We start from the raw sequence: 12284 nt of genomic DNA on the forward strand, positions 1-12284 counted from the left end.
TACTCCTTCCACATTTCAGCTTTCTCTTCTTTGCTTAGGACCGGTTTTGAGTCTGCGCTCCTGATGTTATGCTTCTCTTTTCTCCAAAGGCCCTTTAATATTCCTTTAGGAGATATCTATCTTTCCTATATTGAAATACGCTTCTGAAACCTTACATTTACCGTTTAGCCATTTCTGCTTAGCAATCTTGTACTACTTATCAAACTCATTTTTTAGAAATTTTTTACTGTGTTCGACCTACTACATTTACTGCATTTTTATATTTTCTCCTTTCATCAATTAAGTTGTATACTGAAGCGCTAAAGAAACTGGTATAGACATGCGTACTCAAACATAGAGATATGTAAACAGCAGACTAACCTGTATAAAACAAAAAGAGTCTGGCGCAGTTGTTAGATCGGTTACTGCTATTACAACGGCAGGTTACCAAGATTTAAGTGAGTTTGAACATAGTGTTATAGTCGACGCACGTGCGATGGGACGCAGCATCTCCGAGGTAGCAAAGTAGTGGAGATTTTCCAGTACGGCCATTTCACGAGTGTACCGTGAATATCAGGAATACGGTACAAAACCAAATCTCCGACATTACTGCTACCGAGAAAAGATCCTGCAAGAACGGGACCCACGACCACTGAAGAGAACCGTTCAACGTGACAGAAGTGCAACCCTTCCGCAAATTGCTGGAGATTTCAATGCTGGGCCATCTGCAAGTGTCAGTGTGCGAACCATTCAACGAAACATCATCGATATGGGCTTTCAGGAGCCGAAGGCCACTCGTGTATCCATAAGACTGCACGGCAGAACGCTTTATGCCTCGCCTGGGCCCATCAACACTAACATTGGACTGTAGATGACTGGGAACATGTTCCAAATTGTATCGAGCGGATGGACGTGTACGGGTATGGAAACAACCTCATTAATCGATGGACCCTGTATGGGCTACTGTTCAAGCTGGTGGAGACTCTGTAATGGTGTGGACGTGTGCAGCTGGAGTGATACGTTACTCCTGATATGTCTAGATACGACTCTGTCAGGTGACACGTACGTAAGCATCATGTCTGATCACCTGTATCCACTCACTGTGCATTCCGACGGACGTGGGCAATTAAAGCAGTGCAATGTGACTCCCCACACGCCCAGAATTGCTACAGAATGTCTGCATAAACTCTCTTCTGAGTTGAATCACTTCCGATGGCCACCAAACTCGCCAGACATGACCGCTATTGAGCATAGCTGGGCTGCCTTTAAACGTGCTGTTCAGGAGAGATTTCCACGCCCTCGTACTCTTACGAATTTATGGTCAGCCCTGCAGGATTGATGGCGTCATTTCCCTCCAGCACTACTTTAGACATCAGTCGAGTCCATGCCACGTCGTGTTTCGGCACTTCTGCGTGCCCGCGGGCGCCCTACACGATATTAGGAAGATGTACCTGTTTATTTGGCTCTTTCATCTTATCCAGATCCCATCTCCTTAATTTCCTACCTTTTTGCAATTTCTTCAGTTTTAATTAACAGTCAATTGTCGTCAGAGTCCATACCTGCCCCTGGAAATATGCTGAAATTTAATATCTAATTCCTAAACCTCTGTCTTGCTATTGTATAATAAATCTGAAACCTTCTGGTGTCTCCAGGTCTCTTAACGATTCTCTAAACAGGTCTTGGTGATAAATGAATTGTGCTATTCGCAAAATTCTACCAGGCGGCTTCCTCTTTCGTTCCTTTTGGCCAGTCCATATTCACCCACAAGTTTTCGTTCTCTTCCTTTTCCTGCTATCGAATTCCAGTGACGAAATTTTCGTTTCCCTAATCTATCTGAATACTTTCTCTTATCTCATCGTATATTTCTGCGATTTCTTCACCATCTGCGGAGCTAGTTGGCATATAAATTTGTACTACTGTGGTGGGTGTGGGCTTTGTGTTTATCTTGGTATCTTGGTTACAATAATGCGTTCACTGCACTGTTCACAGTTGCCTACCAGCATTCCTATTTTCTTATTCATTATTAAGCTGACTCCTGCATTACCCCTGCTTGATTCTGTATCTACAACCATGTATTCAATTGTCCGAAAGTCGTGTTCCACTTGCCAATAATCTTCACTTATTCTCACAATATCTCACCGTAGCCGCTCCATTTCCCTTTTTAGGTTTTCTAACTTCCTCTTACTAAGAGATCTAACATACCACTCTCCGATCCGTAGAACGCCAGTTTTGTATTTCCTGATGTCGTCATCCTCTTGAGTAGTCCTCTCCTGAGTAACCGAATGGGGGACTATTTTATTTACTGAATTTTCTGCCCAAGGGGATGCCATCATCATTAAACAATACAGTGAAGCTCCGTACCGTCGGAAAAATTACGTATCTTGTTTCCCCTTGCTTTCAGCCTTAAGCAGTATCAGCACTGCAATATCGTTTTGGTTGATATTGTAAAGCGAGGTCCATCAGTCATCCAGATTGTAGACTTATAAACTAAAAGTCTACAAAACCCATAAAGTGAATTACAAAATAGACAAGCAATGGGGATATTAAGATCTAACAGCATACATTATTCATGAAACAGTAGTTTACGGGTTAAGAAAATACGTGTACCTGTTATTCTTACATGTTGACTTTAGTTGCTTGCATCCGAGAGGGACTACGTAAACATTATACAAGGACAAATGATTGAAGACTGAACGATAGCTTACATAACAATACCAGAATGAAATATGCTATCATAGTACAAAAAAGGCAAGGAAGGCCTGTGCAGACTTAAGGATGTAAAAGAAGGGAACTAGCTTTTCTACTCGTCTGGCACATTCAGAGACATTTAAATCAAAATATCTTGACATACTCTCAATTTTTACTTGTTAGTATTAGTACACATGCCATGTAACATACTGTGTCATGTCAAGTCAAGTAACATCGTACGAGATGTTACATAACATGAAACATGTCATCATGTCTACCAGAATGACATTTGCCTTGTCGTGCGGTATGATACAACTGGTCATTGAAGTTTAGGATGCATGTATCCCCACTCGGGCGTACATCCTATATACTCGTACAAGCAAACACGCATCTTGGACACTTCCTATTGTAGATACATCCCACTCCCTAGAAGCAAATGAGTTTGTTCTTACGTCTCTTACTGTACATGTAACAGGTGGTGGGCTTGGGTAGAAATTGTCCCTTCGAGGAAAAAAGTCAACTCCCCCACCCAAAAAAATAAAGCATAAAATGTATTTTTAATCCCAACAGTAGCAAATCCAGCCCCAGAAATTTTATCCCTGTAGAAAAACTTTCTCAGAAATTACATGTAAGCTCTTCAGGCGTATGGTACTATAATTTGTTTAATATGGCTGACGAATATTCTGGATTTTGGCACAGGATGAGGAACTATCGCAAGATCAGGTGTGCCAACACCTTGCAGCTCAGACAGTTCACTGCCCTGAGGATGTATGGTTAACTCAAAAAAGTGTGAATATGTCAATACGTTTCCATTTAAATTTCTTTGAAGCTGGCAGATAATTTTCATTCTTCTGCATTCCTGACTCTGCCCAGGAGGAACTCACCTTTTTTGTGCAACTGTAAGGGCATTTTTCATTCGTGTATCCCCACTTTTACTGTATCACAATTCTGACACTAGACCGCCACAGCTTGCCAACGGATGTATATTTTTGTTGACTCGGACGACGACCGACCCGGTATAGTTCTTTTTATTGTCTTTTCTACCATGTTCTTTGAGTTGGGCACCGTTAGTCTTTCCCCTCTACGATTACCAACATGGGATGGTTGAACTTGTCCAGTATCGCATGCTGTGTCTTCAGAGCATGCAAGCATGTCCACCACTCGAAGGTCACATGTTTGTACGACGCTTTTTGCTTTTATTTTTTCATACGTTTTTATTTTTTACTATTTTTCTATTTTGTTTTATAATTTTTATTTTCTAATTCTGCATATTTTTTATTTTTTATTCTTAATTTTTTGTTTTGTAGTTACACATCTTATTCTTATACGCATGAGCCTGGCTACGCATTGTAAAGATAAATGCTCAACACAGTATACAAAATAACAGCAAACAAAAATAGGATACATACAAAACATTAAATACTGTTCGAAGTTTTTGATAATATTTATATAAATAGTTTATGCTGCCTAGATAAACTTACGATACAACCATAATATACAGATAAACTTAGTATTCGAACAAAAATGTAGAATGGCTGTACAAAAAATGACGTGTTCACTTGGTTCATGTGAAGTAGCAGCTTCGAAGCTTAGGAAAATGTGTAAATCTCTCCACTCACACATACTACTGTTAAAAGGGTTACTTTTCAAAGGCTTTCTGGACGGCAAATGGCTTTCGCCTATTTCAACAGCTACAAGAGACGTTACGTCATTTCGCTTCATAAATGTAGCTGCAAAGTAGCCAACAAGAGCCAAGTGACCAAACACGTTATGAAACAGTTCACAGACAAAGTTACAATTGACCACTATAATATGTCAACGTATCTTCATAATGTATCATGACATGCAGGTAACCACGCCCTAGGATAGGCTTACCAACATATACCCATCTTATTGGTAATCGTACAGATCTGTGGTAAAATGGAACCTGGTTGTCAGCTAAGCATATGTGTTGTTTCAAAATTTAGAAAATTTCCGAATGATCTTGTAACCGAAGTGTTTCATCTCAATCACAGCAAGAAAAAAGTGACTCTGTAATGACTCATACGAACGCTGAAAGTTTCGAGCAACAAATAATAAATTACCGAAAAGCATACATGTTGCTGTTATGTCGTATCTTAAAGTTCTTGACATTGTTTGTTTGAACAAAGCATTAAATCTACATCTCCATCTACATCTACATTTATACTCTGCAAATCACACTTAAATGCCTAACAGAGGGTGCATGGAACCGCCTCCATAATAATTCTCAATTATTCCAATCTCGAACAGGGTGTAGAGAAAACGAACACATATTCCTTTCCGTGCGAGCTCTGGTTTCCCTTATTTTATTATAATGACCGTTTCTCCGTATATAGGTCAACGTCAACAAAATAATTTTGCATTCGGAGCAGAAAGTTGATGAGTGAAATTCCTTGAGAAGATTATGCCGCATCGAAGAACGCCTTTGTTTGAATGATGTCCGCCCTAAATTCTTTATCATGGCAGTGACACTGTCTCCCCTACTTCGCGATGATACAAAACGTATTGCGCTTCTTTGACCTTTCTTTATGTACTCCGTTAATCCTACCTGGTAAGGATCCCAGACCGCGCAGCAGTACTCCGAAAGAGGACAGACAAGCGTAGTGTAGGCAGTCTCTTTAGTGGATCCGTTAATTTTCTAAGTGTTCTGCCAATAAAAGACAGTCTTTGTTTTGCATTCCGCACAACATATTCTATGTGTCATTTGGAATTTAAGTTGTTCGTAATTGTAATGAAAAGGTATTTACTTGAATTTGATGCCTTTAGAATAGACACTGATTTATCGTGTTACCGAAGTTTCATGGATTCATTTTAGCACTCGTGTAGATGACCTCACTTTTTTCGTTATTTAGGATCTATTTCCAATTTTCGAACATACGGATATCTTTTCCGAATCGTTTTGCAATTAGTTTTGATCTTCTGATGACTTTACTAGCCGAGAAATGACTGCGTCATCTGCAAACAATCTTAGTCGGCTGTTCAGATTGCCTCCTAAATCTGTTTACATAGATAAGGAGGGTTCAAATGGCTCTGAGCACTATGGGACTTAACTTCTGAGGTCATCAGTCGGCTAGAATCTAGAACTACTTAAACCTAACTAACCTAAGGACATCACACACATCCATGCCCGAGGCAGGATTCGATCGTGCGACCGTAGCGTTGGCGCGGTTCCAGACTGTAGCGCCTAGAACCACTCGGCCACCCCGGCCGCATAGATAAGGAATCCAGTCACATAACTGAGACGATATTCCATAAGCACACAATTACACTACACGCCTCTTGAGTGGTACAGTGTCAAAAGTTCTCTGGAAATCTAGAAATACGAAATAAATTTGAAATCCCTTGTGAATAGCACTCACCACTTCGCGTGTGTGAAGAGCTACTGCGTTTCACGAGAACGTTTTCCAAATCCGTGTTGACTGTGTGTCAACAAACCGTTAGCCGCGCGTAGGGGCCGCGCGGTTCGAGGCGCCATGTCAATGACTGCACGGCCACTCCCGCCGGAGGTTCGAGTCCTCCCTCGGGCATGGGTGTGTGTGCTGTTCTTAGCATAAATTGGTTTGCCTTAGTTTAAGTAGCGTGTAAGTCTAGGGACCGATGACCTCAGCAGTTTTGTCCCTTAGAAATTCACACACATTTGAACATTCAACAAACTGTTCTCTTCGAGATAATTCGTAATGTTCGAATACAACATATGCTCCAAAATTCTGCTGCATGTAGACATTAATGATACGCGCCTGTAATTTAATGAATTACTCCTATGACCTTTCTTGAATATTGGTGTGATCTGTAAGACTTTCCAGTCTTTGGGTGCGGATCTTTTGTCGAACGAGCGGGTTTATATGATTGTTAAGTATGGAGCTATTGCATCAGCATACTCCAAAACGAACCTAATTGGTATAAAGTCTGGACCCGAAGACTTGCTTTTATTAAATGATTTAAGTTGCTTCATACTCCGAGGAAAAATGGTTCAGATGGTTCTAAGCATTATGGGACTTAACATCTGGGGTCATCAGTGCGCTAGACTTAGAACGACTTAAACCTAACTAACTTAAGGACGTCACACACATCCATGTCCGAAGCAGGATTCTAACCTACGATCGTAGCTGCAGCGTGGTTTCAGACTGAAGCGCCTAGAAGCGCTCGGCCACAGCGGCCGGCTACTTGTCAGTAATTCATGGTGGCAGCTGTTCTTGATTCCAATTCTGGAATACTTGCTTAGTCTACTTTGGTGAAGGAATTTAGGAAGGCTGTGTTTAGTAATTCTGCTTCAGCAAGACTGTACTTGATAGTATTTCCATTACTATTGTGCAGAAAAAATACTGACTGTCTCTTGCTGCTATCATACTTTACATACGTCCAGAATCTCCTTGAATTTTTGTTGTGGAAACTGTTACAAGCGTTTCGCACTGAATTCCGCGTTAAATTGCGAGCTTCTGTAGAAGATCGCCAATCTTGGAGTCTTCGCGTTCGTTTAAATCTGGCGTGCTTCTTTCATTGTTTCTGCAACAGTGTTCTGACCCTTTTGTGTAGCAAGGGGATGAGCTCGGTCGTTTGTTAATTTATTTGGTATAAATCTCTCAATTGCTGACAATACTATTTCTTTGAACACCGGTCTACACTTGCATTGTTAATTTGGAATGAGTGGAAATTGCTCCTTAGGAATGGGTCAAGCGAATTTTTATCAGCTTTCATAACTTATTTTTGGTGTATTTTTAAGTTAATGTATTTAGACTCGCTACGACAACCCCGTGTAAACTAATCCCTGTATCCGCTTTGATGATCGCTATTCAGCGAAGCACGGAACCCAAGCACCCTATGGCGCAAATCGAGGAATATGCAGCCTACACTGTCACAGTACCGTCTGAGCCTCTAATTTAGACCCTCCATTCGGTTCTCTACCAGAGGTCCGCGATCGGTCCTGTCGACTCTGCTGCAAACGCTGCGCTCTCCTTTCATCTCACCACCAGGACTAGCAGCTTTTGCCGCTCTGTTAGCCGCTCGAAACCAGAGAGAATTTCTTTCGATCCAAAGCGACACACATCAATGCTACCGACTTGAGCAACCACCTGCAGTACGCTTTAACCTCTTTCTTTGTGGCATCCGGAAGGACCCGATCCATTACTGGAATGACCACCCAGTATGCATACGGAGTGCACACTGGCTTTCTTCCCCTCCTCGACAGTCATGTCTCTAATAACACGTCTAAGATTGGAGTTCCCAGTTACCAATAATCCGATGCTCTGTGATTGCCCGGATCTTGCAATAATAACAAAAATTGAACATTAAAAATCCATCGCCAGAAAATTTCACATAATTAATTTTGGCACGAAATGTTGCAACAACCACCCCGAATTAGGAGTGAGTATGATTGGCTGAAATAAACAGACCAAAAGTGAAACATCCTATGCACGACAAAATACTATCAACTTTTCAGTCCTGTATGAATAATGACGAAATTAAGCGTGTTGTGTCCGAAAATAAATTTTCTGTAGGACAGCACGTTAGTGTTTAAGAAAACACAGAAAAACCTTATCTGCTGGTTAGAAGTAAGGTGACCTCTTTTCTGACACTTATTTTTGTAACAATTCGTAGGTTAGTTTAACTGTCTGAGGGGTCGTCAACAAAGCTTTAAATGCTCTAGCAAACAATACATCATTTTATACAGGGCTGGGCATATTTATGGTTTGTTACATGCTTTATTTTGATGTCCAAAGATTTTTCGAGATTATAAGCCACTGGCGAATAAAATGTAAACGTATTAACAAGGAAATGATAATCAACTGTAGTAAACGTTATTTTAATTATGTCCAAATGCACAGCTAAAAATGAAATGCATTTGTACGAAACACAATTTCACGTGAAAACGCATGATTTTGCGCAAATAAAAGAAGAATGATAAAAGGTTTTGACAAACATTTCTTACATTAACAGTAGGACTGAATTTATTATTATCACCTCTGTCACCTTAAACGGTCTCAGCTTGTGCTATTCACATAAAACCGGATTTTAGTTGCATTTGTGTGCAAACTTAGACCGCTATATCGTGGCAAGGGATAAAGCTTTCACAAAACAATAGGATAGCCATTAATTACACCATTTTGTCTAACTTCTTACAACATTTGAACCGATTCGCGCAATTTGGGAACACAGAAGTGGCGTGGCGTGCTTAAAAAGGCTCACAAATATGTGTATCTTGCACATAAAATCCAACTCTATCTAAATTTTGAAAGCGAGTTTTCAATTTTACCGTAGTAAGGAGTTTTGTATTTGTTTGATTTACTTGAAACCGTTTACGCGCATTCGATTCAAGTAAGTACGAATTTTATGTACTACGATAACCTCGAATCTAAACCATCTTATCTCGGTGACGAATCAACATTATTGGATTAAAAAAAAATTGTTTTGACTCTATTTATCTACATTCGTGCAGTGTTTGAGCCGTTTTGTATCAGTTTCAAGTATAGAAGTGACGCGCATCAGAAACCTCACAGGAAAAGGTGTTTCTTGTGCATAAAATCAAAACGAAACAAGATTGTTTTGAAACTGTTGACACTTATCTTAGACGAAGGCCCAACACGTGAGTGGACCAAATTTGAACCATCAGTCTCACTCCAGTCAGCAGTTATTTAAGGCCGACTGTTTTTCCTCATAAAATCCGAATGGTTCACATACAAATGGTATCATTAACTGAGCTTTAATTTCAGCCCAATTACAATCTTTTGCGAATGGAATTAATTGATTCATCCATTTTTCCTGAGCGCCAGCTACGGGTCGTCGATCAAACGTTGCTTATTATACTGTAAAAAAGCCACAGCAAAACCGATGTCATAACGCCTATAATAATGGCCGCAGGTCCGGGCTAAAGAAAAATATTTCTACCCTATGTTCTTAGGTCGAATAGGAACCTAACACCAAGAGCCAGCAAAAAACAATTCCGTGCGTGGCCTTTTCTACGCTGTAACAATTCATCTCTATTGCTTGTTACTTTAAATGTTTTTGCTGTCTATCATACTCCTTCATACCATTTTCGAGATACATTTATTTTCCTTTATTAATCCTCAGTTCAATGTCTCTGTTGGGTATGTGCGTTCTGTCCCAATTAATATTTTGTAGTCATGAAATTTTGAACTTTTGCTTTCTACAGAATGTTTTCTTTTACACATTTTCACGACTTTGTTGCAGTAACATAACTTTTGAGGCATCTGTTTGTATTGCTGTCAGTCTCTATGGTTTAGGTACCGCCTTTCTCTGAAATATCCAGTCTTCCAGGAGTGACAGTGCTGGACAACTGCTGCGAGGTTTGGAATTTGGGAGAGAGGTACTGGCGGAAGTAAACCTTGGGAACCGGTAATCGAAACCGGGACCCCGTGATCCGGAGGCAGCAACGCTAGCCACTAGACCAGGAACTGCGGTCATCATCAGAAGAGGAAAAATCTGTTTTCATTGTTGTGAGCCCAGGAATTCCATGAAAAGCAACAAACAATTGGCTTTTACCTGTCGCGAGACTGTTCCAAGGTATGTTCAACATGCTGCCCAACGTTTTCTGCCCAAGTTGAGATTGGGAAAAAAAATATGTTCCACAACAGATCGGAATATCTCAGGGGTCACGTTGAGAATGCGTTGGGCAATTTGTGCCTTCGGTTGAGCTACATTCGTAATGGGAGCCCTGAACACAACATCTTTCACAGCCAGAGACGGCAACGAGACTGTGGGAGACGGATTAGAAGAAGGGTTTAGGAGAGAATACGAGCTACGTAGTAAGAATAAAAGAGAGGAGAAAGACTAACGGAGTTTTGCAATACATTTTTAGGTGCTAATAGCGAATATTGTCTTCAAACTCACAAGAGGAGGAGGCATACCTGTAATAGGCCAGGAAATACAGGGAGAATCCAACTGAATTACATTTTTGTAAGGCATAACTTCCGAAATCAGATATTGAATTGTAGGGCTTACCCAGGAGCAAATATAGATTCAAACCGCAATTTGGTATTGATGGAGAGTTGGCTGAAAGTCAAGAGACTATTTAGAAACATTCAGTGCCTAAGATAGTGGGTTACGGAAGTACTAAGGAATGAAAAGATAGGCTTTGAGTTCTCTGAAGCTATAGATACTGCGAAAAATATATTAGTCAGTAGGCAGTTCAGATGAAGAGAAATGAGCGTCTCTAAAAATGGCAGTCATAAAAGTTCGAAAGAAAAACGTAAGTGCACGAAAGTTAACTGCGAAAAAACCATGTCTAACTGAGGAAATACTTCATCTGGCCGACGAAAGAAGGAACTACAAAAATGTTCAGGCAAGTTCAGAAATATAGAAGTGCAAAACACTTAGAAACTAATTAGGATATCTAGGGAAGCAAAAGCGAAATGACTACATGAAAAATATGAAGCAATCGGACAATAAATTAGTGTCGAAAGGACTGACTCAGCATATAGAAAAGTAAAACGAAGGCGTTAACATTAAGAGTGCAATGGAAATTCCTCTACTGAATGAATAGGGGAGAACGGATGCGTGGAAAGAGTACATTGAGTGAGGGGGAGGACTTGCCTGATGACATCATGGAAAAAGTAAGTAACGGAAGTCGACAGGGAAGGGCAAGGAGATCCAGCATTAGAGTCAGAATTTAAGATAGTTTTCTATCAGTTGCGGTCACATAATGGAGAGGGGATGGATAACATTAAGTCAGAGTTTCTAAAATTATTCGGGGGTGTGGCAACAAAACGACTAGTCACGTTGGTGTGTAGAATAAATGAGACTAGTGATTTACAGTGTGACTTCCGGAAAAATATCACTCGGCAGAAATGGATGGGTTTGAGTGACTTACAGTAATGGACTAGTGGGTTTGGTTAGGGGAGCTGGTGGGACTCTGAGGTGAGATGCATGTTAAGAAAAGCCCGAATACGTTCGCATGCCACAATGTTAGGAAAGTTTTTAAAGGTACTGAAAAAGGTAAAATGAGGGAGCTGATAACCTGCTTTTCGGTCAGAGTCGTTTAAATAAACAGGAACTTGTTCGAATTTTTTGTACTCCCATAGGAGCATTGTTCCAGCGGTTGACAGTTCCTTGGAAAACTCGTAGAAACGGGGTTCCTCTACAGAATGTTCCATGGTCGCTCATTGAACACTGCCATGCGAGTAAGGAATTCTGGAGCAAACGTTTATCTAACTCCACGCCAGCATGAAGCAAGTCCTGAAAATGAGTAATTTTGTACGGATATGGATACATGATCTTTCGTAGAATTTTATGCACCGGTCTCACAGGCATGTCCAAAGTTCGGGTAGTTCCCCGTGCACTCCATGTTTACACACCTCTGCTCGAGCCCCCTGGCAATGCAGAATATTTCTTCAGGAATATCGTTATCATTTACTCCTGACCCTTGGCAGACATCGGACCAACAATCTTTTCCATACCCCTGGGTGTCCAGAACTTCTGCAGAGCTACTGGCGCACAGTCACCGTTCTTGTAAAAGAGCTTTAAAAGCAGCTTGCGATCCTGCATTGAGATAGTTACTCTGAGTATCTCAGACGCAAACTGAAAAACAGCCGTTTATCATGTGTCTTATAATATGCATATTTTCCCCCTTACTGCGCCATCTG

The sequence above is a fragment of the Schistocerca piceifrons genome, chromosome 6 (assembly GCF_021461385.2).
Source record: "Schistocerca piceifrons isolate TAMUIC-IGC-003096 chromosome 6, iqSchPice1.1, whole genome shotgun sequence".
Classification (NCBI taxonomy): domain Eukaryota; kingdom Metazoa; phylum Arthropoda; class Insecta; order Orthoptera; family Acrididae; genus Schistocerca; species Schistocerca piceifrons.